The 26,365-nt window shown below is 37.0% G+C and overlaps 1 pseudogene across 1 annotated transcript; it reads right to left on the reverse strand.

The window, feature by feature from the left end:
- Nucleotides 1-12,727: 12,727 nt before the first annotated feature.
- On the reverse strand, nucleotides 12,728-13,034 carry LOC307055677 (non-histone chromosomal protein HMG-14-like; annotated as a pseudogene). The gene has a single exon. The product of its transcript is annotated as a non-histone chromosomal protein HMG-14-like (transcript).
- Nucleotides 13,035-26,365: the final 13,331 nt, after the last annotated feature.

Raw genomic sequence — 26,365 nt, forward strand, 5'->3', positions numbered from 1 at the left:
GACAACAAAACCAGACAAAGATACTACAAAAAAAGAAAATTACAGACCAATATCAGTGATGAGTATAGATGCAAAAATCCTCAACAAAAAACTAGCAAGCAGAATCCAGCAACACATTAAAAGGATCATACACCAAGATCAAGTGGAATTTATCCCAGGAATGCAAGGATTCTTCAATATATGCAAATCAATCAATGTGATACACCATATTAACAAATTGAAGAATAAAAACTGTATGATCACCTCAATAGGTGCAGAAAAAGCTTTTGACAAAATTCAATACACATTTATGATAAAAACTCTCCAGAAAGTGGGCATAAAGTGAACCTACCTCAATATAATAAAGGCCATATATGATAAACCCACAGCAAACATCATTCTCAATGGTGAAAAACTGAAAGCATTTCCTCTAAGGTAAGGAATGAGAGAAGGATGTCCACTCTCACCACTATTTTTCAACATAGTTTTGGAAGTCCTAGCCATGGCAATCAGAAAAGAAAAAGAAATAAAAGGAATACAAATTGGAAAAGAAGATGTCAAGCTGTCACTGTTTGCAGAAGACATGATACAATACATAGAGAATACTAAAAATGCCACCAGAAAACTACTAGAGATAATCAATGAATTTGGTGAAGTTGTAGGATACATAATTAATGCACAGAAATCTCTTGCATTCCTATATACTAATGATGAAGAATCTGAAACAGAAATTATAGAAACACTCCCATTTGCCATTGCAACAAAAAGAATAAAATATCTAGGAATAAACCTACCTAGGGAAACAAAAGACCTGTATACAGAAAACTATAAGACACTGCTGAAAGAAATTAAAGATGATACCAACAGATGGAGAGATATACCATGTTCTTGGATTGGAAGAATCAATATTGTGAAAATGACTATACTACCAAAAGCAACCTACAGATTCAATGCAATCCTTATCAAATTACCAATGGCATATTTTATGGAACTAGAACAAATCATCTTCAAATTTGTATGGAGGTACAAAAGGCCCCAAATAACCAAAGCAGTCTTGAGGGAAAAAATGGAGCTGGAGGAATCAGACTCCCTGACTTCAAACTATACTACAAAGCTACAGTAATCAAGACAATATGGTACTGGCACAGAAACAGAAATATAGATCAATGGAAAAAGATAGAAAACCCAGAGATAAACCCACGCACCTATGGTCAACTAATCTAACAAAGAAGCCAAAGATACACAATGGAGAAAAGACAGTCTCTTCAATAAGTGGTGCTGGGAAAGCTGGACAGCTACATGTAAAAGAATGAAATTAGAACACTCCCAAACACCATACACAAAAATAAACTCAAAATACATTATAGGCCTAAATGTAAGACTGGACACTATAAAACTCTTAAAGGAGAACATAGGAAGAACACTCTTTGACATAAATTACAGCAAGATCTTTTTTGATCCACCTCCTAGAGTAATGGAAATAAAAACAAAAATAAACGAATGGGACCTAATGAAACTTCAAAGCTTTTTCACAGCAAAGGAAACCATAAACAAGATGAAAAGACAACCCTCAGAATTGGAGAAAATATATGCAAATGAATCAATGGACAAAGGATTAATCTCCAAAATATATAAACAGCTCATGCAGTTCAATATTAAAGAAACTAACAACCCAATCCAAAAATTGGCAGAAGACCTAAATAGACATTTCTCCAAAGAAGACATACAGATGGCCAAGAAGCACATGAAAAGCTGCTCAACATCACTAATTACTAGAGAAATGCAGATCAAAACTACAATGAGGTATCACCTCACACCAGTTAGAATGGGCATCATCAGAAAATCTACAAACAACAAATGTTGGAGAGGGTGTGGAGAAAAGGGAACCCTCTTGCACTGTTGGTGGGAATGTAAATTGATACAGCCACTATGGAGAACAGTATGGAGGCTCCTTATAAAACTAAAACTAGAATTACCATATGATCCAGCAATCCCACTACAGGGCATATACCCAGAGAAAACCATAATTCAAAAAGAGACATGCACCCCAGTGTTCATTGCTGCACTATTTACAATAGCCAGGTCATGGAAGCAACCTAAATGCCCATCGACATACGAATGGATAAAAAAGTTGTGGTACATATATACAATGGAATATTATTCAGTCATGAAAAGGAATGAAATTAAGTCATTCATTGAGACGTGGTTGGGTCTAGAGACTGTCATACAGAGGGAAGTCAGTCATAAAGAGAAAAACAAATATCATATATTAACGCATGTATGTGGAACCTAGAAAAATGGTAGAGATGAACCAGTTTGCAAGGCAGAAGTTGAGACAGAGATGTAGAGAACAAAGGTATGGACACCAAGGTCGGAAAACTGCAGTGGGTTGGGGATGTTGGTGTGCTGAATTGGGCTATTGGGCTTGACATGTATACACTGATGTGTATAAGATTGATGACTAATAAGAACTGGCAGTATAAAAAAACAAACAAACAAAAACACTTTTCTTTTCTTTCTTTCTTTCTTTCTTTCTTTCTTTCTTTCTTTCTTTCTTTCTTTCTTTCTGTTTTTTCTCACTTTGCTTCTGAGCCATGTGGCTGACAGGGTTTAGGTGCTCTGGCCAGATGTGAGGCATGTCTCTCTGAGGTGGGAGGGCCGAGTTCAGGACACTGGTCCACCAGAGACCTCCCGGCTCCACATAATATCAAATGGCAAAAGCTCTCCCAGACACCTCCAATTCAACACTAAGACCCAGCTCCACTGAGCGACCAGCAAGATACAGTGCTGGACACCATATGCCAAACAACTAGCAAGACAGGAACACAACCACACCCATTAGCAGAGAGGCTGCCTAAAATAATAATAAGTTCACAAACACCCCAAAACATACCACCAGTCATGGTCCTGCTCAACAAAAAGGCAAGATACAGCTTCATCCACAAGAACACAGGCACCAGTCCCATCCACCAGGAAGCCTACACAACCCACTTAACTACCTTAACCCACTGACAGCAGATGCCAAAAAAACGGGAACAACGGCCCAGCAGCCTATGAAAAGGAGACACCAAATACAGTAAGTTAAGCAAAATAAGAAGAGAGAGAAATACACAGCAGATGAAGGAGCAAGGTAAAACCCCACCAGACCAAAAAAATGAAGAGGAAATAGGTAGTCTCCCTGAAAATGAATTCAGAATAATTCTAGTAAAGATAATCCAACATCTTGGAAATAGAATGGAGAAAATACAAGAAACGTTCAACAAGGACCTAGAGGAACTAAAGAGCAAACAAGCAATGATGAACAACACAATAAATGAAATTAAAAATTCTTTAGAAGGAATCAATAGCAGAATAACTGAGGCAGAAGAAAGCATAAGTGACCTGGAAGATAAAATAGTGGAAATAACTATCACAGAGTGTAATAAAGAAAAAGAATGAAAAGAATTGAGGACAATCTTAGAGGCTTCTGGGACAACATTGAATTCACCAACATTTAAATTATAGGGGTCCCAGAAGATGAAGCAAAATGAAAAGGGATGGAAAAAATATTTGAAAAGATTATACTTGAAAACTTCCCTAATATGGGAAAGGAGATAGTAAAGCAAGTCCAGGAAGCACAGAGAGTCCCACACAGGACAAATCCAAGGAGAAACATGCCAAGACACATATTAATCAAACTATCAAAAATTAAATACAAAGAATAAATATTAAAAGCAGCAAGGGAAAAGAAACAAATAATATACAAGGGAATCCCCTTAAGGTTAACAGCTGACCTTTCAACAGAAACTCTTCAAGTGCAAACTCTTCAGTGGAAGGACATATTTAAAGTAATGAAAGTGAAAAACCTACAACCAAGATTACTCTACTCAGCAAGTATCTCATTCAGATTTGACAGAGAAATTAAAACATTTACAGAAAAGCAAAAGCTAAGAGAATTCAGCACCACCAAACCAGCTATACAACAAATGATAAAGGAACTTCTCTAGGCAGGAAACACAAGAAAAGGAAAAGAACTACAATAACAAACCCAAAACAATTAAGAAAATGGTAATAGGAACATACATATCGATAACTCCCTTAAATATAAATGGATTAAATGCTCAAACCAAAAGATATAGGTTGACTGAATGGATACAAAAACAAGACCTGTATATATGCTGTCTACAAGAAACCCACTTCAGACCTAGGGACACATACAGACTAAAAGGTAGGAGATGGAAAAAGCTATTCCATGCAAATGGAAATCAAAAGAAAGCTGGAGTAGCAATTCTCATATCAGACAAAATAGACTTTAAAACAAAGACTATTAAGGAGACAAAGAAGGACACTACATAATGATCTAAGGATCAATCCAAGAAGATATAACAATTGTAAATATTTGTGCACCCAAAACAGGAGCACCTCAATACATAAGGCAAATACTAACAGCCATAAAACGGGAAATCAACAGTAACAAAAACATAGTATGGGACTTTAACACCCCACTTTCACCAATGGGCAGATCATCCAAAAGGAAAATAAAAAAGGAAACACAAGCTTTAAATGATACATTAAACAAGACGGACTTAATTGATATTAATAGGACATTCCATCCAAAAACTCCAGATTACACTTCTCAAGTGTACACGGAACATTCTCCAGGATAGATCAAATCCCGGGTCACAAAATAAGCCTTGGTAAATTTAAGAAAATTGAAATTGTGCTACACATCTCCTCCTACCTCAACACTCTGAGATTAGAAATAAATTACAGGAAAAAAAATGTAAAAAACACAAACACATGGAAGGTAAACACTACACTAATAGAAAACCAAGAGATCACAGAGAAATCAAAGAGGAAATTAAAAAATATCAAGAGACAAATGACCATGAAAACACGATGATCCAAAACCTATGGGATGAAGCAAAAACAGTTTTAAGAGGGAAGTTTATAGCACTGAAATCCTACTTCAAGAAACAAGGAACATCTCAAATAAACAATCTAACCTTACACCTAAAGCAATTAGAGAAAGGAGAACAAAAAACCCCAAAGTTAGCAGAAGGAAAGACATCAGAAATAAATGAAAAATAAATGAAGGAAATGATAGCAAATATCAATAAAACTAAAAGATGGTTCTTTGAGAAGATTTAAAAAATTGATAAACCGTTCACCAGACTCATCCAGAAACAAAGGGAGAAGACTCAAATTTATAGAATTAGAACTGAAAAAGAAGAAGTAACAAGTGACACTGCAGAAATACAAAGGATCATGAGAGATTACTACAAGCAACTCTATGCCAATAAAATGGACAACCTGGAAAAAATGGACAAATTCTTAGAAAAGCACAAACTTCTGAGTTTGAACAAGGAAGAAATACAAAATATAAACAGACCAATCACAAGCACTGAAAGTGAAACTGTGATTAAAAATCTTCCAACAAAAAAAAGCCGAGGACCCAGATAGCTTCCCAGGGGAATTCTATCAAACATTTAGAGAAGAGCTAACACCTATCCTTCTCAAACTCTTCCAAAATATAGCATGGGGAGGAACACTCCCAAACTCATTCTATGAGGCCACCTTCACTCCTATACCAAAACCAGAAAAAGATGTCACACAAAAAAAGAAAACTACAGGCCAATATAACTGATGAACATAGATGCAAAAATCCTTAATAAAACACTAGCAAATAGAATCCAACAGCACATTAAAAGGATCATACACCATGATCAAGTGGGGTTTATTCCAGGAATGCAAGGATTCTTCAATATATAAAAATCAATCAATGTTATAAACCATATTTAAAAATCGAAGGGAAAAAAAAGTAGATCATCTCAATAGATGCAGAAAAAGCTTTTGAAAAAGTTCGACACCCATTTATGATAAAAACCCTCTAGAAAGTAGGCATAGAGGGAACTTACCTCAACATAATAAAGGCCATATATGAAAACCCACAACCAACATCCTTCTCAATGGTGAAAAACTGAAAGCATTTCCACTAAGATCAGGAAAAAGACAAGGTGGCCCACTCTCACTACTATTATTCAACATAGTTTTGGGAGTTTTAGCCACAGCAATCAGAGAAGAAAAAGAAGTAAGAATCCAAATCAGAAAAGAAGAAGTACAACTATCACTGTTTGCAGATGGCATGATACTATACATAGAGAATCCTAAAGATGCTACCAGAAAACTACTAGAGCTAATCAATGAATTTGGTAAAGTAGCAGGATACAAAATTGATGCACAGAAATCTCTGGCATTCCTATACACTAATGATGAAAAATCTGAAAGAAATTAAGGAAACACTCTCATTTACCATTGCAACAAAACGAATAAAATACCTAACAATAAACCTACTTAAGGAGACAAAAGACCTGTATGCAGAAAACTATAAGACAGTGATGAAAGATATTAATGATGATACAAACAGATGGAGAAATATACCATGTTCTTGGATTGGAAGAATCAACATTGTGAAAATGACTCTACTACCCAAAGCAATCTACAGATTCAGTGCAATCCCTGTCAGACTACCAATGGCATTTTCATAGAACTAGTGCAAAAAATTTCACAATTTGTATGGAAACACAAAAGACCCCAAATAGCCAAAACAATCTTGAGACAGAAAAACAGAGCAGGAGGAATCGGTTCCCGGACTTCAGACTATACTACATAGCTACAGTAATCAAGACAGTCTGGTACTGACACAAAAATAGAAATATAGATCAATGGAACAGGATAGAAAGCCCAGAGATAAACCCATGCACATACGATCACCTTGACTTTGATAAAGGAGGCAAGAATATACAATGGAGAAAAGACAGCCTCTTCAATAAGTGGTGCTGGGAAAACTGGACAGCTACATGTAAAAGAATGAAATTAGTACACTGCCTTACACAATACACAAAAATAAACTCAAAATGGATTAAAGACTTAAATGTAAGGCCAGACACTATAGAACTCTTAGAGGAAAACATAGGCAGAACACTCCATGACATAAATCATAGAAAGATCCTATTTGAATCACCTCCTAGGGAAATAGAAATAAAAACAAAAATAAACAAATGTGACCTAATACAACTTAAGGTTTTTGCACAGCAAAGGAAACCATAAACCAGATGAAAAGACAACACTCAGAATGGGAGAAAATATTTGTGAATGAAGCAACTGACAAAGGATTAATCTCCAAAATTTACAAGCAGCTCATGCAGCTCAATATCAAGAAAAACAAACAATGCCATCCAAAAATGGGCAGAAGACCTAAATAGACTTTTCTCCAAAGAAGATATACAGATTGCCAACAAACACATGAAACGATACTCAACATCACTAATCATTAGAGAAATTCAAATCAAAACTACAATTAGGTATCACCTCACACAGATCAGAATGGCCATCTTAAAAAATCTACAGACAATAAATGCTGGAGAGGTTGTGGAGTAAAGGGAACCCTCTTGCACTGTTGGTGGGAATGTAAATTCATACAGCCACTATGGAGAACAGTATGGAGGTTCCTTAAAAAACTTAAACTAGAACTACCATATGACACAGATCCCACTACTGGGCATATACCCTAAGAAAACCATAATTCAAAAGGAGTCATTTATCACAATATTCATTGCAGCTTTATTTACAATAGCTAAGACATGGAAGCAACCTAAGTGTCCATCCACAGATTAATGGATAAAGAAGGTGTGGCACATATATACAGTGGAATATTAGCCATAAAAAGAAATGAAATTGAGTTGTTTTTAGTGAGGTGGATGGGCTTAGAGACTGTCATACAGAGTGAAGTAAGTCAGAAAGAGAAAAACAAATACCATATGTTAACACATATATATGGAATCTAAAAAAAAAAAAATGGTCTGAAGAAACTTGGGACAAGACAGGAATAAAGACCCAGATGTAGAGAATGGACTTGGAGACATGAGGAGGGGGAAGGGTAAGGTGGGACAAAGTTAGAGAGTGACATGGACATATATACACTACCAAATGTAACATAGATAACTAGTAGGAAGAAGCCACATAGCCCAGGAAGATTAGCTCAGTGCTTTGTGTCCACCTAGAGGGTTGGGATAGGGAGGGTGGGAGGGAGAGGTAAGAGGGAGGAGATATGGGGACATATGTATATGTATAGCTGATTCACTTTGTTATACAGCAGAAACTAACACACCATTGTAAAGCAATTATACTCTACTAAAGATATTAAAAACAATATTTATTTTTTAAAAAACCCTATGAATGTCAGAAAAAAAAGTTAATTATAGCCCATACTAGGGTTACCAATGTGTTTTCCTAGAATATACATTGTAACAGGACAAATTCTAATATTTTTGCTTTCCCACCCTGAGTATATGTAGGACACTATATGATAATTCTTGAGTATTGCTTCCACAGAAAGAGAGAAATTAGAAATCACTTTGTCAAGGTAATTTTTTTTTTAGGTAGCAAAGCAGCCAAGAGTGGGAACAACTGCCTCCTACTCTCCAAATCTATGTCTCCTTTAGACAATTTCTCTGAGAAATAAACCAAGGCCCTTTGTCTCATGTCTGTCATACCTTTTAACTAAGGTTTGCAAAATAATATTTTCAACGCCCTTGATGGTGTGATCTTCTCTCTTATATGCCAGGCACATCTATTGAGTACAACGGGACCTGACTGCTTTCCCAAAGTTGACTCAGCAAGAGCACTCAGAACTCAGTTAAGGCCCCAGGAGGGCAAGTGTTGGGAGTTCATGCTTTGTCCTTGGGAAGAAATCTCCTCCTGCCTACATTACTAGAAAATAATTCCTAACTGTTTTTTTACTGTATTTTTAAAAGGGCCTCTGGAGCCCAATCTTCCTGTATATTGAGAAAAGAGGTTGGAATGAAATCAACACTAATGTTACAAATAAAGTTATTATTCAATAGAAGAAAAATTGGAAGTTTGAATAACAAGTATTACAGCCACTGCCTGTTCCTAAAAGCATGTTCATACAGGGCAGATACTGATTACAGCATGCTGTATTTATGTAATCCAACAGAAATAAGCTAATTTACTGACAGAGGGAAGAGAATGGATCTCAGAAAACAAGAGCCAGTGACATGTTACAACTTTGCTTTCTTTCTCTTGGTTTAACATATTTGTAAGCTATCATTCGTTATAATAATTGACAAAACTGTGCAGACGTTTTGCTTTCTGGAAAGTTGGATGTCATATGTTATGCCTAAGATCCATCAGTAATGAGTTAAATTGGGTTATTGGACTTGTGGAGGCACTTCTGTTCTTAGCCTAATGATTTGTTTATTTAACCATTTTTGTTAGAGACAGCCCATAAAAAAGGAAATTTTTTTTTTTTTTTTTTTTTTTTTTTTTTTTTTTTTTTTTTTTGCAGTACGCGGGCCTCTCACTGTTGTGGCCTCTCCCGTTGTGGAGCACAAGCTCCGGACGCGCAGGCTCAGCGGCCATGGCTCACGGGCCCAGCCGCTCCGCGGCACGCGGGATCCTCCCGGACCAGGGCACGAACCCGTGTCCCCTGCATCGGCAGGCGAACTCTCAACCACTGCGCCACCAGGGAAGCCCAAAAAAGGAGATTTTATTTTAAAAATTAATCTTGAGAATAAATGTGTAAACACAAATACAGTGTTTTGTGGCCAATTCAGTTCTCAATCAATACCATTTTGAAATGCTAATTGTAATGAAGACAATGGACACTAATTAAATAAGCAAGATATACATCATCATGAAAAGGCCAACTTAACTGACCCACCTTATTAATTTTCTGATGGTTATATTTAGAACAATAGCAACAAAATAAGTCTTTTGCATCCATTGGACCTCTGCACAGTCTTTCAGTACTAGATGTTATAAAATAGACAAATCTTCTAAATATGCCAGTCAATTGGAGGTATATTTACAAGATGGTTAACTCTCATGTCTTTATAAGGTCTTTGGAAGTCTACAGAAATTAGCTTTTCCCTATGTTTTCTTATAAGACATTGTTTAAAATAATCTCACCCACTAATAATTAATATTTCTTGACCTTTCTATGTCTAAAGTTAGATAGCCCAGAGTTCAAGTGCAAATTCTCCCACTTATTAGCTGTGTGATTCTGATATCTTTTATACCTCTGTAAGCTTGGCACAAATAAGTATTAATATCTATTAGCTTCTATTATTATATTATTATTATTATTAATATAACAGCCATCAATGCTGGCTGTTCGCTGTTCGATGGTGGTTTCATCACTCCTTGTTCTACTCTGATCCCTCATCTGACCATGCATGTGCATTCAATCTTACTTTAGTTTGTGCAGTTACTCAGTGCTTATGCTTGGGTCAGAATGTGCCTGGCCACTTTCCACTTCAACCTTGTCATTTGGTGGATGGAAGATTGCAGAGGGTAAAAAGGGTCATTGCTATTTTGTGAGCCCATTATACAGCAGACATCTCACTAACCATGTAGCAGATGTTATCTTATCATCATTTAACTCTTATAGAACTGTTAGGTAGGTGTTATTACCTCCATTTTTATAATGAAGAAATTGAAATTTTAAAATGGCAAGGCAACTTGCCCCAAGTCACAAAGGAACAATTGGTAGGATTCTGACTGAAGTCAAAATCTCCACATCATGAAAACTTACTTTATTATGTCAGACTGTTTTCAGATGTCAGGAGCTCAGTCCATTAACTAACTCAGTGCCTAAGATAACACTAAATGCTTAGTAAATAATATTTCTGATGGTTGTTATAGTAATAATAATGATATAATAATAGAAGCTAATAGATATTAATACTTATTTGTGCCAAGCTTACAGAGGTAAAAAAAGATATCAGAATCACACAGCTAATAAATGGGAGAATTTGCACTTGAACCTGGGCTATCTAACTCTGAAAACCATATCTTAAATTTCTATGTCATAGTACTCCCCTAAAGCCTTAGCAGTATAAATTAACATCCTCAGAAGGAAGGCTGATGGGAAGGGAAACATGCTTTACAAATAAGCTTTATTTTTCTAAGGTTCTTGAGGATCTATATATTTCATAATTGGAACCGCATCTGCACTCCCGGTGACTGGTTTTCAGTGAGTGTAAAGGCTGCTAGTCCTGTTCGTATCCTGCCATTGTTTGTTCATGATTACACATCCCATTTAGGTTGATTTCTGAACACTCAACATGCTGTGGGTGCTCTACTGGAACTACCAACTGACGTACAAATACAGACGTTTCTATTGGTTTTGTGATTTTCTTTATTCACAGACATATTTTGGTCACATTTTAGCCACTTACTCCTTAGCCTCTGCTTGCATAATTACTCCTCCTTATATATACGACCTTGCAATTTTTATTTTCTGCTACATATCTTTATTTATTTATTTTTCTTTCAAAATTGAGATTTTATTGGTTCTTTTGAGAATCAGTACTCAGACATTTCAATTTGTACACAATTCTTTTTTTTTAAGTTAATTAATTAAATAATTTATTTTTGGCTGCACTGGGTCTTCGTTGCTGTGCACGGGTTTTCTCTAGTTGCAGTGAGTGGGGGTTACTCTCCGTTGCGGTGCCGGGCTTCTCATTGTGGTGGCTTCTCTTTGTTGCAGAGCACGGTCTCTAGGCATGTGGGCTTCAGTAGTTGCGGCATGTGGCTCCGTAGTTGTGGCGCACGGGCTTAGTTGCTCTGCGGCATGTGGGATCTTCCCGGACAAGGGCTCGAACCCGTGTCCCCTGCATTGGCAGCTATTCTTAACCACTGCACCACAAGGGAAGTCCTTGTACACAATTCTTAACATACGTACCAAAAATCTAAAAAATCCTGTAGTTATGGTTCTTTTCTGAACAGTTATTGCAGTGAATTTCCAGCTTAAAATTTGGAGGCAAATTTTCCTTAGCAGGATAGCAAGTACCAATATCTTCAAATATTGATATGCTGTTCCGTCATAAGTCCCACTAACTCACAATTTAATATCATATACTGTACATGCTCAAATTGTCAATTGTTCACTGTACATTAACAAAGTTACTAGAACTGTACTACCGCGACCAAAGATGTTACAGAACACACAAAATTCTGACAAGGAGAGCCAAGATCAAGGAGTGAGTGGTTTGCTTTAGGAAAAATTCAACCAAAAACAATATGGGAAGAGAAGTAATTTAAAGTTGGGAGTGGGAGGGTGGGATGAATTGGGAGATTGGGATTGACATATATACATTACTGATACTATGCATAAAATAGATAGCTAACGAGAACCTACCGCACAGCACAGGGAACCCTACCCAGTGCTTCGTGGTGACCTAAATTAGAAGGAAATCCAAAAAAGAGGGGATGCATGAATATGTACAGCTGATTCACCTTGCCACACAGTATAAACCAACACAACACTGTAAAGCAACCACACTCCAACAAAAATTTTTAAAAAAAAGTGTTCAAGACATTAAATGCACAACTTACTCCAAATGCCATTTAGTATGCTGTGTATTATAGTATATAAAAGCTACCCCCATCTGTGGAATGTTAAGCTGACATCAAAGACAATCAAAGCCTCCCATATTCAATATCCCACTATTTTCTGGTTGTACCAAAAATAAACGACCAGCAAATGATTTCACCTTTAAAAAAAAATTACCCTTAAAAAATTTTTAAGGGTAAAAAATTTGCGATGAGGGGGTATTCCCTCCTTTTTAAAAATGTTTCTAGAGCTACTAAAAAACGCATTTACAAAATAGTTGATAAAAATATTCCTCTGGATTGTGCAAGAAGAGAGACAGGGACCACTGATAGGACCAGGTGTGTGATATTAATCAGACTTGGCTTCTTTCTTTCCTGCTTCCTCAGAAGCTGGGCTCTCCTCGTTTTTAGTTCCTCCATTTTCTGCAGGTACATCTTCTTTAGTCTCTTCGTTAGCCTCTTCAGCCTGTTTTCCCTTTGCTCCCCTTTTCCCTTTTGTTTGCACTTTTGTCTGAAGATTTATTCTTTCCTGCCGCCTTTTTGGGCTTCGTTTCCACTTTTGCAGGAGCTGGTTTAGCTGACAACCTCGCCGATCTCCTCTTGGGCTCCTCCTTCGCCGCCCCCTCGGCGGAGTTGAGCTTCCTCTCGGGCACCATGGTGGCGGTGAAGCTGCCACTTGCTGCCGCCCTGCTGCATATCGGCGACTGCCAGGCGACTAGGCGGAGAATGCCGGCGGGGACAAGAGCTGCTGCGGCCGAGGGGGTGGTCCGGTCCACCCGACCTGACAAAACCCGCCGGCCCAGACCTTGCACTTTCCTTCTTCTTCTCTCCGGTCATCTTTTATGTTGGTCAGATCATCATGGTCACACACAAGCGGTCACTGGTGTTATGACCTTTAGCATGAGAAGAGTCATTCAGGGGCAGTAAAAGTAAAAGTTAAAAATCACTTGCCACTTTCAGCAAAGGAAGAAAAATGTAGCTTAAAAAGACGTTTATGAAGTAAGCTAAGCTTTTAAAAATTTCTGTATGGTTCGGACTGGGATGGTGTAAATATATTGTACATCCGTGGGCAATTATAAATTAAACCTGAGCTGTGGAATCTGACCTCTTTACCTACCTGATCATGAACAAACGCGAGAAAGAAAAACACTTAGATTTGAATTTCTTTTTTGATTCCTCTACATCTCACAGTTTGGCTGAATTGCTAATAAGGAGTGAAATGTCCAAAGAGGTTGCCTCAGAAAGGCAGAGAAGCAAAGAGTCTGTATGATCCACACTGAATAATTATGTCTCAAGGAATCAGATGTGCAATGTGCTGCCTAATTATAGGAAATGGCAAATTGAGAAAAACACTGTAGTCATGAAGAATCCCCAGAAGATATCTGACAATGTCCCAGAAATCTGTTTCCATTCCAAATGCTGCCAATTCTTAATGTGGGGGAAATGCGAGAAGGAAATCAAACTTTGAATCTCCTTGTAAGTCATGAAATCAAACCCAATGGACAAAAGGCTGCTCTTGCCTGGGTTATGACACCAGCTGTCTGAAGGGACTGTTCTAATTATCACTAGTCCTATTCGTTCCAAGGTTATTTTATTTATTTATTTATTTTGCTTAAACGTTACCATGTATGGACATGTTCCCCTGAAAACTGCAGTTAATACATTTTCTTTCCCTAGGTACACAGCTGATATTAAGAAAGTAAGCTGTGTTGCCTGCTAGAATCAAAAGATTAAGAGGGCATTGAGAATAGTGACAGAAATTTTAAATAACCTAAGGAAGTGTTTTGGAGTCGGAGGCACAAAGGTCCCTGATTAAGCACTGAATTAAGAGCATGCCCTAGACAATTACTACTTGAAGAAATGGGCAGAACATCTGCAGAATGGGGGTCACTGTAGCAGGTTAGCCCATGAGAGCTTCAATATCCAATGACTAAAAGCAATTCTGAGATTGAGGACCAACCGTGTTTGCACAATAGAATCTTCTAGGGATTTTTTTATAAAGTACTTGTGCTTAAACTTCACCCCAGATCAATTATATCATAGTTTTTGAAGTGGTACCCATATATTTTAAAAACTGTCTAATGTGCAGCCAAAGTCATGAACTATTGGATGAAAGTCTACAATAAAAAGATGAAATGATTTCTTAACTCTTTTTGAAATTCTGATGAAAGTCATAGATTATTCATCTTACCAGACCAAATTAACATAGGGAGATACATGGTTATATAGACAAAACTAGGATTCATGAATACCATGAAAGATCACTCATAGACCTTGTAGGAGCCAATGAGCTTCAGACTAATAACCACTGGTTAGAGTTCTAGCAAAGCTAGAGGCTCAGGTGGCATAATTTACCCATTAGCCAATGTGTTTATTGTTTATTTTCTTCATTAAACACATTGTCCTGGAAACCCTTGGAGTAGGGTTCAAAAATTATATTTAACGGATCTTTAAAGGGTTCACAACCTACTGTGGGACATAGGACATGCACACCAATACTTCACTACAAGGGGGTAAAAAGCACCCAGATGGTTAGCACAGATTAGATCTGCTCCAGTAATTTAAAAGAACAAGCAAGTCCTTCCATCTGGGAAAATGAGGGAGAATTCCATCAAGAAGGCAGAATGATCATCTCAGAAGGGAAATGTCAAATGCACTGGAATTATAGAATTCCCTCACTGTTACGACTCTTCCAGAAAGGCCTGCTGACTCAAGGTGGGAAAGAGCTATGGCACAGTTAACACTTTATGCCTTTCAGACAAATCTAGTTTTGCATGATTATTTTTTATCATTTGCACATTCTTCCTCACCCTACCCCATCCCCAAATAAACAAAAATGCTTGATCATATCTCTAAGCATTTTTGAAATAAAGTGATAACTGGTATTGATGGACAGTTTTTATTTTTTGATCCTGACTCTATACCTCTTCAAGCAGAGCATGAATTTGAGAGCTCACCCATAGTATGGCACATCCATAGCAGATAGAACTACTGTCCCCATCTCTTCTATTCTAACACTGTAGGTATGAAGTCTTCACAGTACTTGTAAATGTGGTTAATGTTTTGCACAAGTGTCCCTTAAAAAATGAAATAGTACTATCATTTTGTGCATTTAAATGCATTTGCATTTCACTCAAGGGAAATGAATTTTCTGTTTTAATTTCATCTCAGTTCCACTTAAAGCCTATCTCATTTTGTCATTGAACACTTTCTTCAAGTGTTAGTTTTGCTAAATCACTCAATGGGAATTTGAAATTTGGGTAAGATTTTTCAAGTTATGAATAAATTTGCATCTGCTGCTGATTCTCAAATCTATAGATTCCCTTCTCTGCCCCTAAGTTAATATTATTAATTAATTAATTAATTTTTTCTGTGTTGGGTCTTCGTTTCTGTGCGAGGGCTTACTCTAGTTGTGGCAAGAAGGGTCCACTCTTCATCACGGTGTGTGGGCCTCTCACTATCGCGGCCTCTCTTGTTGCAGAGCACAGGCTCCAGACGCACAGGCTCAATAGTTGTGGCTCACGGGCCCAGTTGCTCCACAGCATGTGGAATCCTCCCAGACCAGGGCTCGAACCCGTGTCCCCTGCATTAGCAGGCAGATTCTCAACCGCCGCACCACCAGGGAAGCCCCAATATTAATGCTTTGTATTTCTCAAGGTAAATTTTCATACATTATTTCACATGATTTTTGTAATAACTCTACAAGGCAAATAAATCAAGTCTCATTATCTGTATTTTACAAACAGAATACTGATATTCAGACTTACCTGAATTAGATGTAGGTTTGCCACTGAATTAGAGTTAGAACCAGATCTTGTTTACTAGTCCAGTGCATTTTAAATGTATTGTTCTCTCTTTCCTTGCATCCATTTTGTTAAGGAAAATATGCAAATTTATCATTTCTTGACACTGAAAAAATATCTTATAATTTGGTTGCCATATATACTAGGAGATTCAAGCTGAATTCTAATGGTTCTAATGCCTATCATGTGGCAAGCACTGGGGCATGTGCTTACCAATATTATTTCTAATCTTCATCTTCATTTTATAGAAGAAAAAATGAAGTGTGCAGACACTAAGTAACTTGTTAAAGTCACATACCTGCTAAATTTCTGCCCTTCTTGGTTCTCCCTCAGGCTATGGCTGACTTGGCAAATCCATCTAGTCTAGCCTCTGCTCTAGAACCCATGGCCAGATGTCTTACCAGATTCCCCCAAATATCCTCTAACAACATTATTATTGTTGTCATTGTCAAGACAAATACTTATTTACTGTTTATATCTAGAAAACGCTTCCTTAGATACTAGAAACAGAAATATGAGTGCAGTGTTTGCCTTCTAGAAGTTTAGCATCCAATAAAGGGATATAGTGCAAACATAACAGCACAAAAATCAAACAATAGAACAACAAGAGGGTCGCATTCCCCAGGTATAAGATAAAAGTTTCAAACTTTAGGCTGTAAATACCATCAAAATAGAAAGGGGATCAATGTAGACTAAGATAATAGAATCTCTCAGAAAGGAGATAACATTTAACAAAAGATGGAATTCAGATAAGAGGAGAGAAATGAGAGGGACTTATATGTAGGAGCAATTCTAAAAAGATTAAGGAAGTCAAGAAATATATTATGTTCAGTGGATTCTAAGATGATTCCTTTGGTTGATTTATCTGTTAGATTGGATATGGCTGCAAGTAACTGAAACCTCAATTTACAGTGGCTTAAGCAAACAAGGGTTTGTTTTTCTTATATAACAAGATGTATAACCATTAGAAGGTTGTTGCTGGAACTGTTTCAGCTGCTCAATGATGCTGTCATTTAGCATGTTAGCTTTCATTGTTTATGTCTGCAGCATCATGGTCATGTGAAACCTGCTGCCATTTGACATATCTGTACTTATCTGAGGCAGGAAAAGTGTGGTGAGAGAGAACACATTAGCAGCATCTGCTCTTTTCCTCTGGGAGAGGCTGTGTGATAGGGAACCAGATTGCTGTGCTTGATTTGGATCATAGAAGCACATTACTGTCCCAACTAAAGCCAGGGTTTCAATAGTAAGGAAAAAGGGGAAATTAACATTGAGTGGCTAAATAACAGTGTCTGTAGCACTTGATTATCAGTAATAGAAATGTACTCAGTTCCTTCAGTTAATGGCATTTTTTTGCACAAAATCGTGAAGCAGTAGAAAGCCTGGGTAACAGTCTCAACAGAGCATAGTTAGAGTTCCTAAGGAACTGGGCTGTTATTAGGGTACCTCAGCATCCTTTTCACATAGCAGCAGCTCTAGTGGTTGGGTTATCTTTTAGTTCCTCCAGTAATAGGTGATGATAGCTTCCGATTTATGAATTCCATCCATTTTCTCATTTCTGTCTCTTTCCTATTACTTCTGCTGTTTTTTCTCTATTACCGTGTAAGTTTCTGTACCGAGTTCCAATCTGACTAGAGTTGCCAGATGAAATACAGGACACTCAGTGAAATTTGAATTTCTGATAAACAGCAACTATATTTTTGTATAAATATGGCCCATGCAAATTTGTGATGTACTTACACTAAACAATACTGTGTTATCTGTCTGAAATTCAAATTTGATTGGGAGTCCTGTATTTTCTTTGCTAAATCCAATAGTCCTAAAGCAGAACTATTTGGCTGATCACCAGTTAAGACTGTCTCTTGTGGAATACTTCTAATATCATTCCACCTGATAGGCCTCTGGCTAGCACATAGATAGCAGCCTCCGGCTTAGAAATCTATCCTTAGCACAGTCATCTTAGATCACTATGGTAGGCTCATGTGGACAATGCATAGAAACATATACTTAAGGAATTTCTTGATTCTTCAGCTGAGTCAAGCCAGTCTGTGGGAACAGAATTCCCAGAGTACTGAGTATTGTTCAACAAAAGACATATTTCTACTCTATGCTGTTTCTTTTAGATAGAAGATATGTGGGTTCAGTTATGCTGGTTTCCCTCCATCTCTTTCACCTTTGTTTGTATCAGTCAAAGATTCCATAGCATCTTTTTTTCTAGGCACAAAGTCAGCTTATATTCCAGCAGGCATTTGTTGACTTCTACAATGGGTAGGGTGTGCATAGAATAAAATGTTTTCTTTTGCATTATGCACATAATTCCCTCTAATTTCTCTCCATTTATCTGAATTCTGTCTTTTGTTAAGTATTATCTGCTTTCTGAGAGATCCAACAATAGCTTATCTGTGCCAAGAATACATGGTAGATGCTGGACTGGACAAGTAGAAGAATAAGACGTAATCACTAAGCTCAAGGAACCCAAAAATCTACCCTAACTGATTTCAGTTTTATAATCTAATTACACAATCTTATTGTCTAATCTTGTCATTCTCTCTCCTGTTTATTTTTTTCACTTTGATCTAGAAGTATAGATTTATAAACCGTTGATCCTTAAGTTTCAAAAATGTCTAATGTAAGAAGGCAGCATCTTTAGAAATCCCATTTCTGACTGGCCTTCCAGACTAGATCAGTGTTTTACTCATGTTCTTTTTGGTGTTCATTTCTCTGCATCATCTCTCTTTTTGCTCCAGGACTGCTGATACTGATAATACTTCTACACCAAAAGCAAAAAACCTTAGCTCCCACAGAATTATAATCATAGAATCAAATAATAATGGTGGGTGCTACAATGAGTTCAACTCATCCTATTCTCTGCCCAGTACAGAAGTTCCCTATCAGTCTCTCAGACAGGATTGTTAAACCTCTGTGTCAACACCATATCATGTAGCCTATTAGGTTTGGAAATATTATCAAATTACAATAAATCATTTCTTATCGTGGGCTGACATTTTCCTTTTTCTAACAGTTGTCTACTCATCCTCAGAATGTGTGCAATCTTTCTGTCCTATATAAGCCCTTCTTACATTAAAGATACTCATCAAGCTCCTTGATCAGGACTCCTCCATTTCCTCCCTTTCTTTGACTTTTCCTTATGTCACAATGTCCAGATTCTTCCCCATCCTGGTCACCCTTCTTCAAAATGAACTTCAATATTATTTATTGAGCCCCCAAATGTAGAATACAAGAAAGTGTATCACTATATACTCTGCCACAGGAGTGTCACCTTGTAATTGCAACTCTTACAATTGGTTGTAATGAGGAGAGTAATGAGTCTAATTTTTCTTATGTGTTAGCATGATATAGAGGAGAGAAAATGGCTTCTAGAGCTAGTCTGATCTGTGGTAGTATTTGAACTCTATTTTCTTGAGACCATGTACACGTTTCTTTACCACTTATAACTTCAGTTTCCTCTTCTGTAAAATGGAAGTAATAAAACCTATCTCCTGTGAGAATAAAGAAAAGTATGCTAAGTGCCTTGAAAAACACTTGGGGCTTTGTAAGTCATTCTTGCTTCCTCCACTTGGGGACCACAGAATAAAATGGCATACCCATAGAACATCATGGGAAAAAACAACAACAAAAAAACTTGCTTTTCCTATATTTCTGATCTTGATGGGAAAGTTCATGGTTAAGGATTTTCTGCTCATTCTGCTGATTTTTGGAGCCTTAAAAGGCAGGTTTATGGGTCTAGTAGTCCCCTATGTTTGTTGTCCCCACTTCTTATTCATGACCATTAATGCAATGTGCCCTATTTGACCTGGGATGCAGCTATTTTCCAGTCCTGCAGAAAATCACAGAAAGAATTATTTTCTGTAGCTCATTTCTTTACTTCCCCCCACATGATTGGTTTCAGCAGGCATTAGCCACAAGGAAGAAGGATAATTGTCATTTCCCCTCTCGCTTGAGGAAGCAGTATATGTTGCTGCCATGAGAATTGGTCACTACAGGTAATAGAGGCAGCGTACCAGTAACTAAATAGTAATGGGATGACAGCCTCAGCTTTTCAAATGACTGTGAGAGCCACCCTGGTTATTTTCTTAAAGGAAGTGAGATGTAAATATTCTAGCACATGTTTTGCATATCTGTGCTGAATCCAATCCATTTTTAAACTCAAACCATTTCTTTTTATTTTTTTTTTTTAAATTGGGCCTGAGGGCAAAAACTCAGGACCTGGTGAGGAAGATTTTATTTTTAATTAATTAATTAATTATTTTTTGGCTGCATTGGGTCTTCATTGCTGTGTGCGGGCTTTCTCTAGTTGTGGTGAGCGTGGGCTTCTCATTGCATTGGCTTCTCTTGTTGCAGAGCACAGGCTCTAGGCTCATGGGCTTCAGTATTTGTGGTCAAGCCATTTCTTATTGTATATTTTAGTGAATCAAAGTCTCATTTTTTCCCCAGAGATAACATATCTTTAAACAATTGTGCATTATATAAAAGGAAACCCTATTATTCTATGCATGTCATCGTAGAGCATGGTGAAAATTATCCCAAAGCCTGTGTTAAAGAAACCGTATCTGAAATGTGCCTAAATTCCCTAGTGATGAAATTTGTGGGCTATATTTTGATAATATCAGTGAAATTTACTTGCTCTCCACGATCTCTTTCTCTGGGGAACAATGTAGAACTCCCTTTTCCAATTCAGAACAGATCCTGCTATCACTATGCCAGAATGGAAAGAGTTTGAGGGCTGTGGTGGCCACATGGTGGCTCTGGGATTTGTGCCAAAGCTGTGCCTGGCATGGGGCTATGACAAAACCCTGTTCATTTGGGATTCAGAACACAGGAGCAAGAAGATACATTTACCCTCAGGCTGTCCCTGTGTGACACTAAAACAGCTAGTCAATCCAGTCAAAAATATAGCCCTGATGCTTACTTAGCAACAGGTTGTCCAAGCCCCTGTCATATTAGAGCTGGACTTGGAAGATACTCAAAAGTTGCGTATGAACTATTGGGCACAGGAGACTATTTTCTGGCTGAATATATTGTCCTAATGACTTGAGTGCCTTGGTAATGATCAATTTAAAATTGTGTGCAGACTGCTAAACACAGCATGCATATTTTCTCTTGCCTGTTTTATCTTCTATGTGTAAGGTAACATGGATTATGGAGAGAATTATGTCTGAATCCTGACTCTAGTTTTGCCACTAAAAGTCTATATGCAACTTGCTTAATCTGTCTGAGCATCATTTTCTCAATCTGTAACATGGACATAATGATATCTTTATGACACCTTTCTCTTAGGTTTTGAGGATAATATATATTATATATAAAAGATGTATATATGATAATAGATAATAAAGAATAATGTTTATATAGAGAATAATAATATATAGGATAAAATATGTTTAGGAATATATATAATATGCATATATATGTATGTGTATATATATGTATGTATGTGTGGGTATATATATATATATATATATATATATATATAGGTAAAACACATAACAATATGCTTAGCACACATTTAAGGGACTCAATAAATTTTATTTCCCTTCCAAATTCCCTTCTCAGATATCCATAAATGAACTATAGTGGACTCATGTCATATGTGCAGTTTATTTAACTGACCAGAGCTATAAGCTCTCAGAAAAAGGAGAGGGGGAGAGAGAGACAGACAGACAGACAGACAGACTGTCATTTGCCAGTTTTCATTTTACTTCTTTTAATGCAAGGCATGAACATGCACCACTGAAAATACTTGATTTCACATTTTCTCTAGCAACAAGGGAATGGCCGTGTTCTGTTTAATACGATCTCTGAAAAAGTCCTTGGGGAGGGTATCTACATAGCCTCTCTGGAAAAGATACTTTTTCCTCCTAACCTTTTTGCTCTTCTTCCTTTTCTGCCTAAGTGTGAACGTGAGGCCTGAGCCCACGTCATCTTGAGTGCACGTGGCTCTAAGAATAAGGACAAAGGTCAATGTGCTAAGGACAGTGAAGAGTTAAAAACCAGGTCTCTGGTTGTGTGGCTGAGCCCCACAAAACCAGCTCTAGACTTCCTATGGAGCTCTTCTTATCACATGGAGAAAGTCAGTTCCCATTTGCTTATGCCACTGGAGTATCTTTGTCTTGTGTTGTTGTTCTAAGTTGAGGCAAACACAATCCTAACAGAAACATGTAGATGATTTCACCTGCCAGTCCTTTCAGTGATCATGTGTTCTGCATGATAGGAGATAGGAGAGAAGCAGATCTGACTCTGCCTTTCATAGTATATGCATCTCACTGGTCTGCTGTGAGTCTAGTTTTTAGGTTTCATATTTTTCATATAGCTTGACCCCCAACACAAGCCATGGTTTCCTGGGGTGCTCATCTGAGAGCAGAATCTGTTGTGATACTGGAGGAAAAGGAAAACCTGCTGTGTTGGACTAGCTGAGTGGTGCAATTTGCTTTCCCAAGGGAATTTTCATGGATAGTTTTCTCCATAGGGAATTCTGGAATCATACTCTGAGCCTAAATCTAACTCTTGGGTAAGAGGTGGAAACAGTGCATTGAACTGGGGAGCTGAGTTGGCAGTGGCTCAAAGCAGAGAACAAAGCTGAGGTGTGTGTGTGTATTTGTAAACTTATCTGAATCCATCCAACCCTAGATGTGTGTAATTCCAAAATACTACAGTAAAGTGAATTTTTCTTACAAGAAAAAAAGGAAAAAGTGGAAGATATACTCTAAAATGTTTTTTAAACCCAGTTTATGTTCTTTTATGTATTAACATAAAAAGTAAACATTTTCATGGGCTTCCCTGGTGGCGCAGTGGTTGAGAGTCCGCCTGCCGATGCAGGGGACACGGGTTCGTGCCCCGGTCTGGGAAGATCCCACATGCCGCGGAGCGGCTGGGCCCGTGAGCCATGGCCACTGAGCCTGTGCTCCGGAGCCTGTGCTCCGCAAGGGGAGAGGCCACAACAGTGAGAGGCCCGCCTACCGCAAAAAAAAAAAAAAAAAAAAAAAAAAAGTAAACATTTTCAGGAAGTGGCACATGTGATTATATAATGATGTATCCTGAAATAAACAAAAAATGTTACCAAAAATGCCCCGTGGTATTGCAGAAAGCATTAGTATATAATCTTCAGTTCACTGTACAGTAGAAACTAACACAACGTTGTAAAACAGCTATACCCCAATAAAAGTAAAAAAAACTTCAACAGTGTTGTTCTCTACTTTCTGCATTACAAGAATCCCTAATTAGTTCAATATATATGGAATCCTCATATTCAAAGTATTTGAAAATTTTCACTCTTCTAAACCTAAACTTTCTTTAAATTCTTTAAAAAAATATTTTATTGAAAATGATGGCCCCATATAGTTGCTTCTTCTAGAGCAATGTTTTTCAGATAGCAAGTTGTACCACATTAAACATGAAATATTCAGGTGGTTGCGATTCTCACTTAAGAATTAAATAGAATGTAAAATCACATGTAATAAGGGTATTATTTTGTGATGTTTGCTTTTGTTTTATATATGCATGTATGTATTTAATGAGTCACTGTGTTAAGTATATTCTTAATTGTAGATTTCCCTCAAAGTTTGAAAGCCACACTGTTCCAGAGGGTCAGTATACACCCAGGTATGAACAGCCCTCTAGAGGTGGTGCCCAGCTTGAGTAAGATAGTAATTTGGTGCTGTCCAAACACAGAGGATATTTGAGGAGGCAAGAAGCATCATGGATACTATAAGAGCATCTAGTGGCTGATCCTACCCAGAGCAGTTGGGATTGCCACATTCTGGGAGTTACTACAGACATGAACAGCTATATCTAGAACATCAGACCTAAAGCCTCCTTACTCTTTGGCCTCATACCTTTCAGATATCTCAGAATAAGTTATTAGTTAGGGAGAGAGAGAGAGATCAGGCTCCGTATCTATTTATTATCTGGGAAACATTTGTTATTTTCTATCCAATTACATATCACAAATAGGTAACCACTAATTACCTAGGGGATTTGATTCATTTGGATCCTCAACACTCAATACTTTTAATACTACATTGTAGTTTATCCAAAAATCCAAGTTAAATTTATAAAATCATTAAAAAGGTAAAATAAAATAACTGAAGTAAACTTAAAAACTCCAGCTCTGGGCTTCCCTGGTGGCGCGGTGGTTGGGAGTCCGCCTGCCGATGCAAGGGACGCGGGTTCGTGCCCCGGTCTGGGAGGATCCCACATGCCGCGGAGCGGTTGGGCCGGTGAGCCATGGCTGCTGGGCCTGCGCGTCCGGAGCCTGTGCTCCGCAGCGGGAGAGGCCACAGCAGTGAGAGGTCCGCGTACCGGAAAAAAAAAAAAAAAAAAAAAAAAAAAACTCCAGCTCTATTAAATAATGAAACAAACTCCTAACATCAAGGCCTGGTATCTAAGCTTCTTGGCTTAGTCCAATATTGTACTTCTGTGATTTTTTAAACTTAAGCTATATCATGAAATCATAATATTATTGACTATAATGCTAACTCATAATTAAGTGGATGGAAAAAGTAAGCCATTTAAAGTGACTAAATGGTGACTCAATCCTCAAATTTCCAACAGAAAATAATCCAGGACACTGTTGTCACATAAGGGGTACTCAGTAAATATTGATTAATAATAGTACGTTATCGTATGGAGTATAAAACTGTTTTCCACCCAAAACATATTATTGCCTTTAATGCTAAGTTAGCATTAGAGGCAATGATATTATCATGTCATAGGATAGCTTATTTTAAAAAAAAATAGAATATATTTTTTGACTAAACCACGAAGTCTAGATACCAAGATGATGTTAGGATTCTATTTTGTTATCTAATATCTATTTTGTTATCTAATATCCTTGTTCCACTTCCAATAATTTATTTTAACTGTTTTATGATTTTATAAATTTAGTCTGGATCTGTTAAATCATTTTGGATAATTATGCTATAAAGTAGTATTAAATGTATTAGGATTAGGATCACAATGTCTTTTTTTTTTTTTTTTTTTTTTCCCGAGAACTGCTTCATTCTTCCTCAGTGACTTTGAGACAGATATTTTTCTGGGTTCTCTTTCCTCTTCTGTAAAATAATGGTAGTGGGATTCTTTATATCTAAGGTTTTTACTTTCTGGCTCAAAAAACTCACTAACTTAAGAGAAAAACTTCATTTTATCATATTAATGATTAATTGAAACAGAGCAGGGATTTCATGGCCAACTGCAGATCATAAATGCTTTTTTAATCGAGGTGAACTATCGAAATTTTAAACATGTGATTTAATGTTTTGATAAAAGTATACACGAATATAACCAATACCTCCATACTCAAGATATAGCATATTCTCATAATTTTCAGAAATTTTCCTCCTTGTCACTTCCAGGCAACTCCCACAACCCATGGGCAACTACACTTCTGATTGCTACCACCATTAATTAGTTTAGCATAGCCTTGAACTTTATATAGATAGAATCATTAAGAATATAATATTTTGTATGTGAATTCTTTCACATTAAATGATTTTTTGAGATTGGCCTATGTTATTGTATGTATCAGCAGTTCATGTTTTTATTGCTGAGTGCTATTCCATTATAACAATTTATACTAAAATTGTTAATATGTTACCCTGTGCATGGGTATTAGGTTATATCCTCTTGTAGTCTATTATGAATAGACTATTATGAATAGATTGCTGCTATAATGTTATTTATACACATAATGCTGAGGACATATATTTTCATTTCTCTTAGGTAGCTTTCTAAGAGTGAAATTGCAGGGCCACTAGGGAGGAGAAATTTTAACATTATAAAAAACTGCCAAAGAGTTTTCCAAAGTAATTTTGATGTTTTACACATCTTCGAAAGATATATGAGTTTCAGTTGACTCATATACTTGCCAAATATGTGTTGTTGTTATTTTTAATTTTAGCCATCACAGTGTGAATAGTGATATCTCATTGTGATCATAATTTGAATTTCCCTGATAACTAGTGATGCTGTACATCTTTTCATTCCTTATTTGTCATGGATATATCTTCTTTACTGACCTATCTGTTCAAACCTTTTGCCCATTTTTATTCAGTTTTTATCTTTTGTTATTAATAGCTAGAAGTTCTTTTATACATTCTGGATAGAAATTCATATGCATATATTTTCCCTTTGAACTTGGTGCCTGCTTTGTATTTTTGAATGGTGTT

This window comes from Hyperoodon ampullatus, assembly GCF_949752795.1.
Source record: "Hyperoodon ampullatus genome assembly, chromosome: 7".
Taxonomy (NCBI): Eukaryota; Metazoa; Chordata; class Mammalia; order Artiodactyla; family Ziphiidae; genus Hyperoodon; species Hyperoodon ampullatus.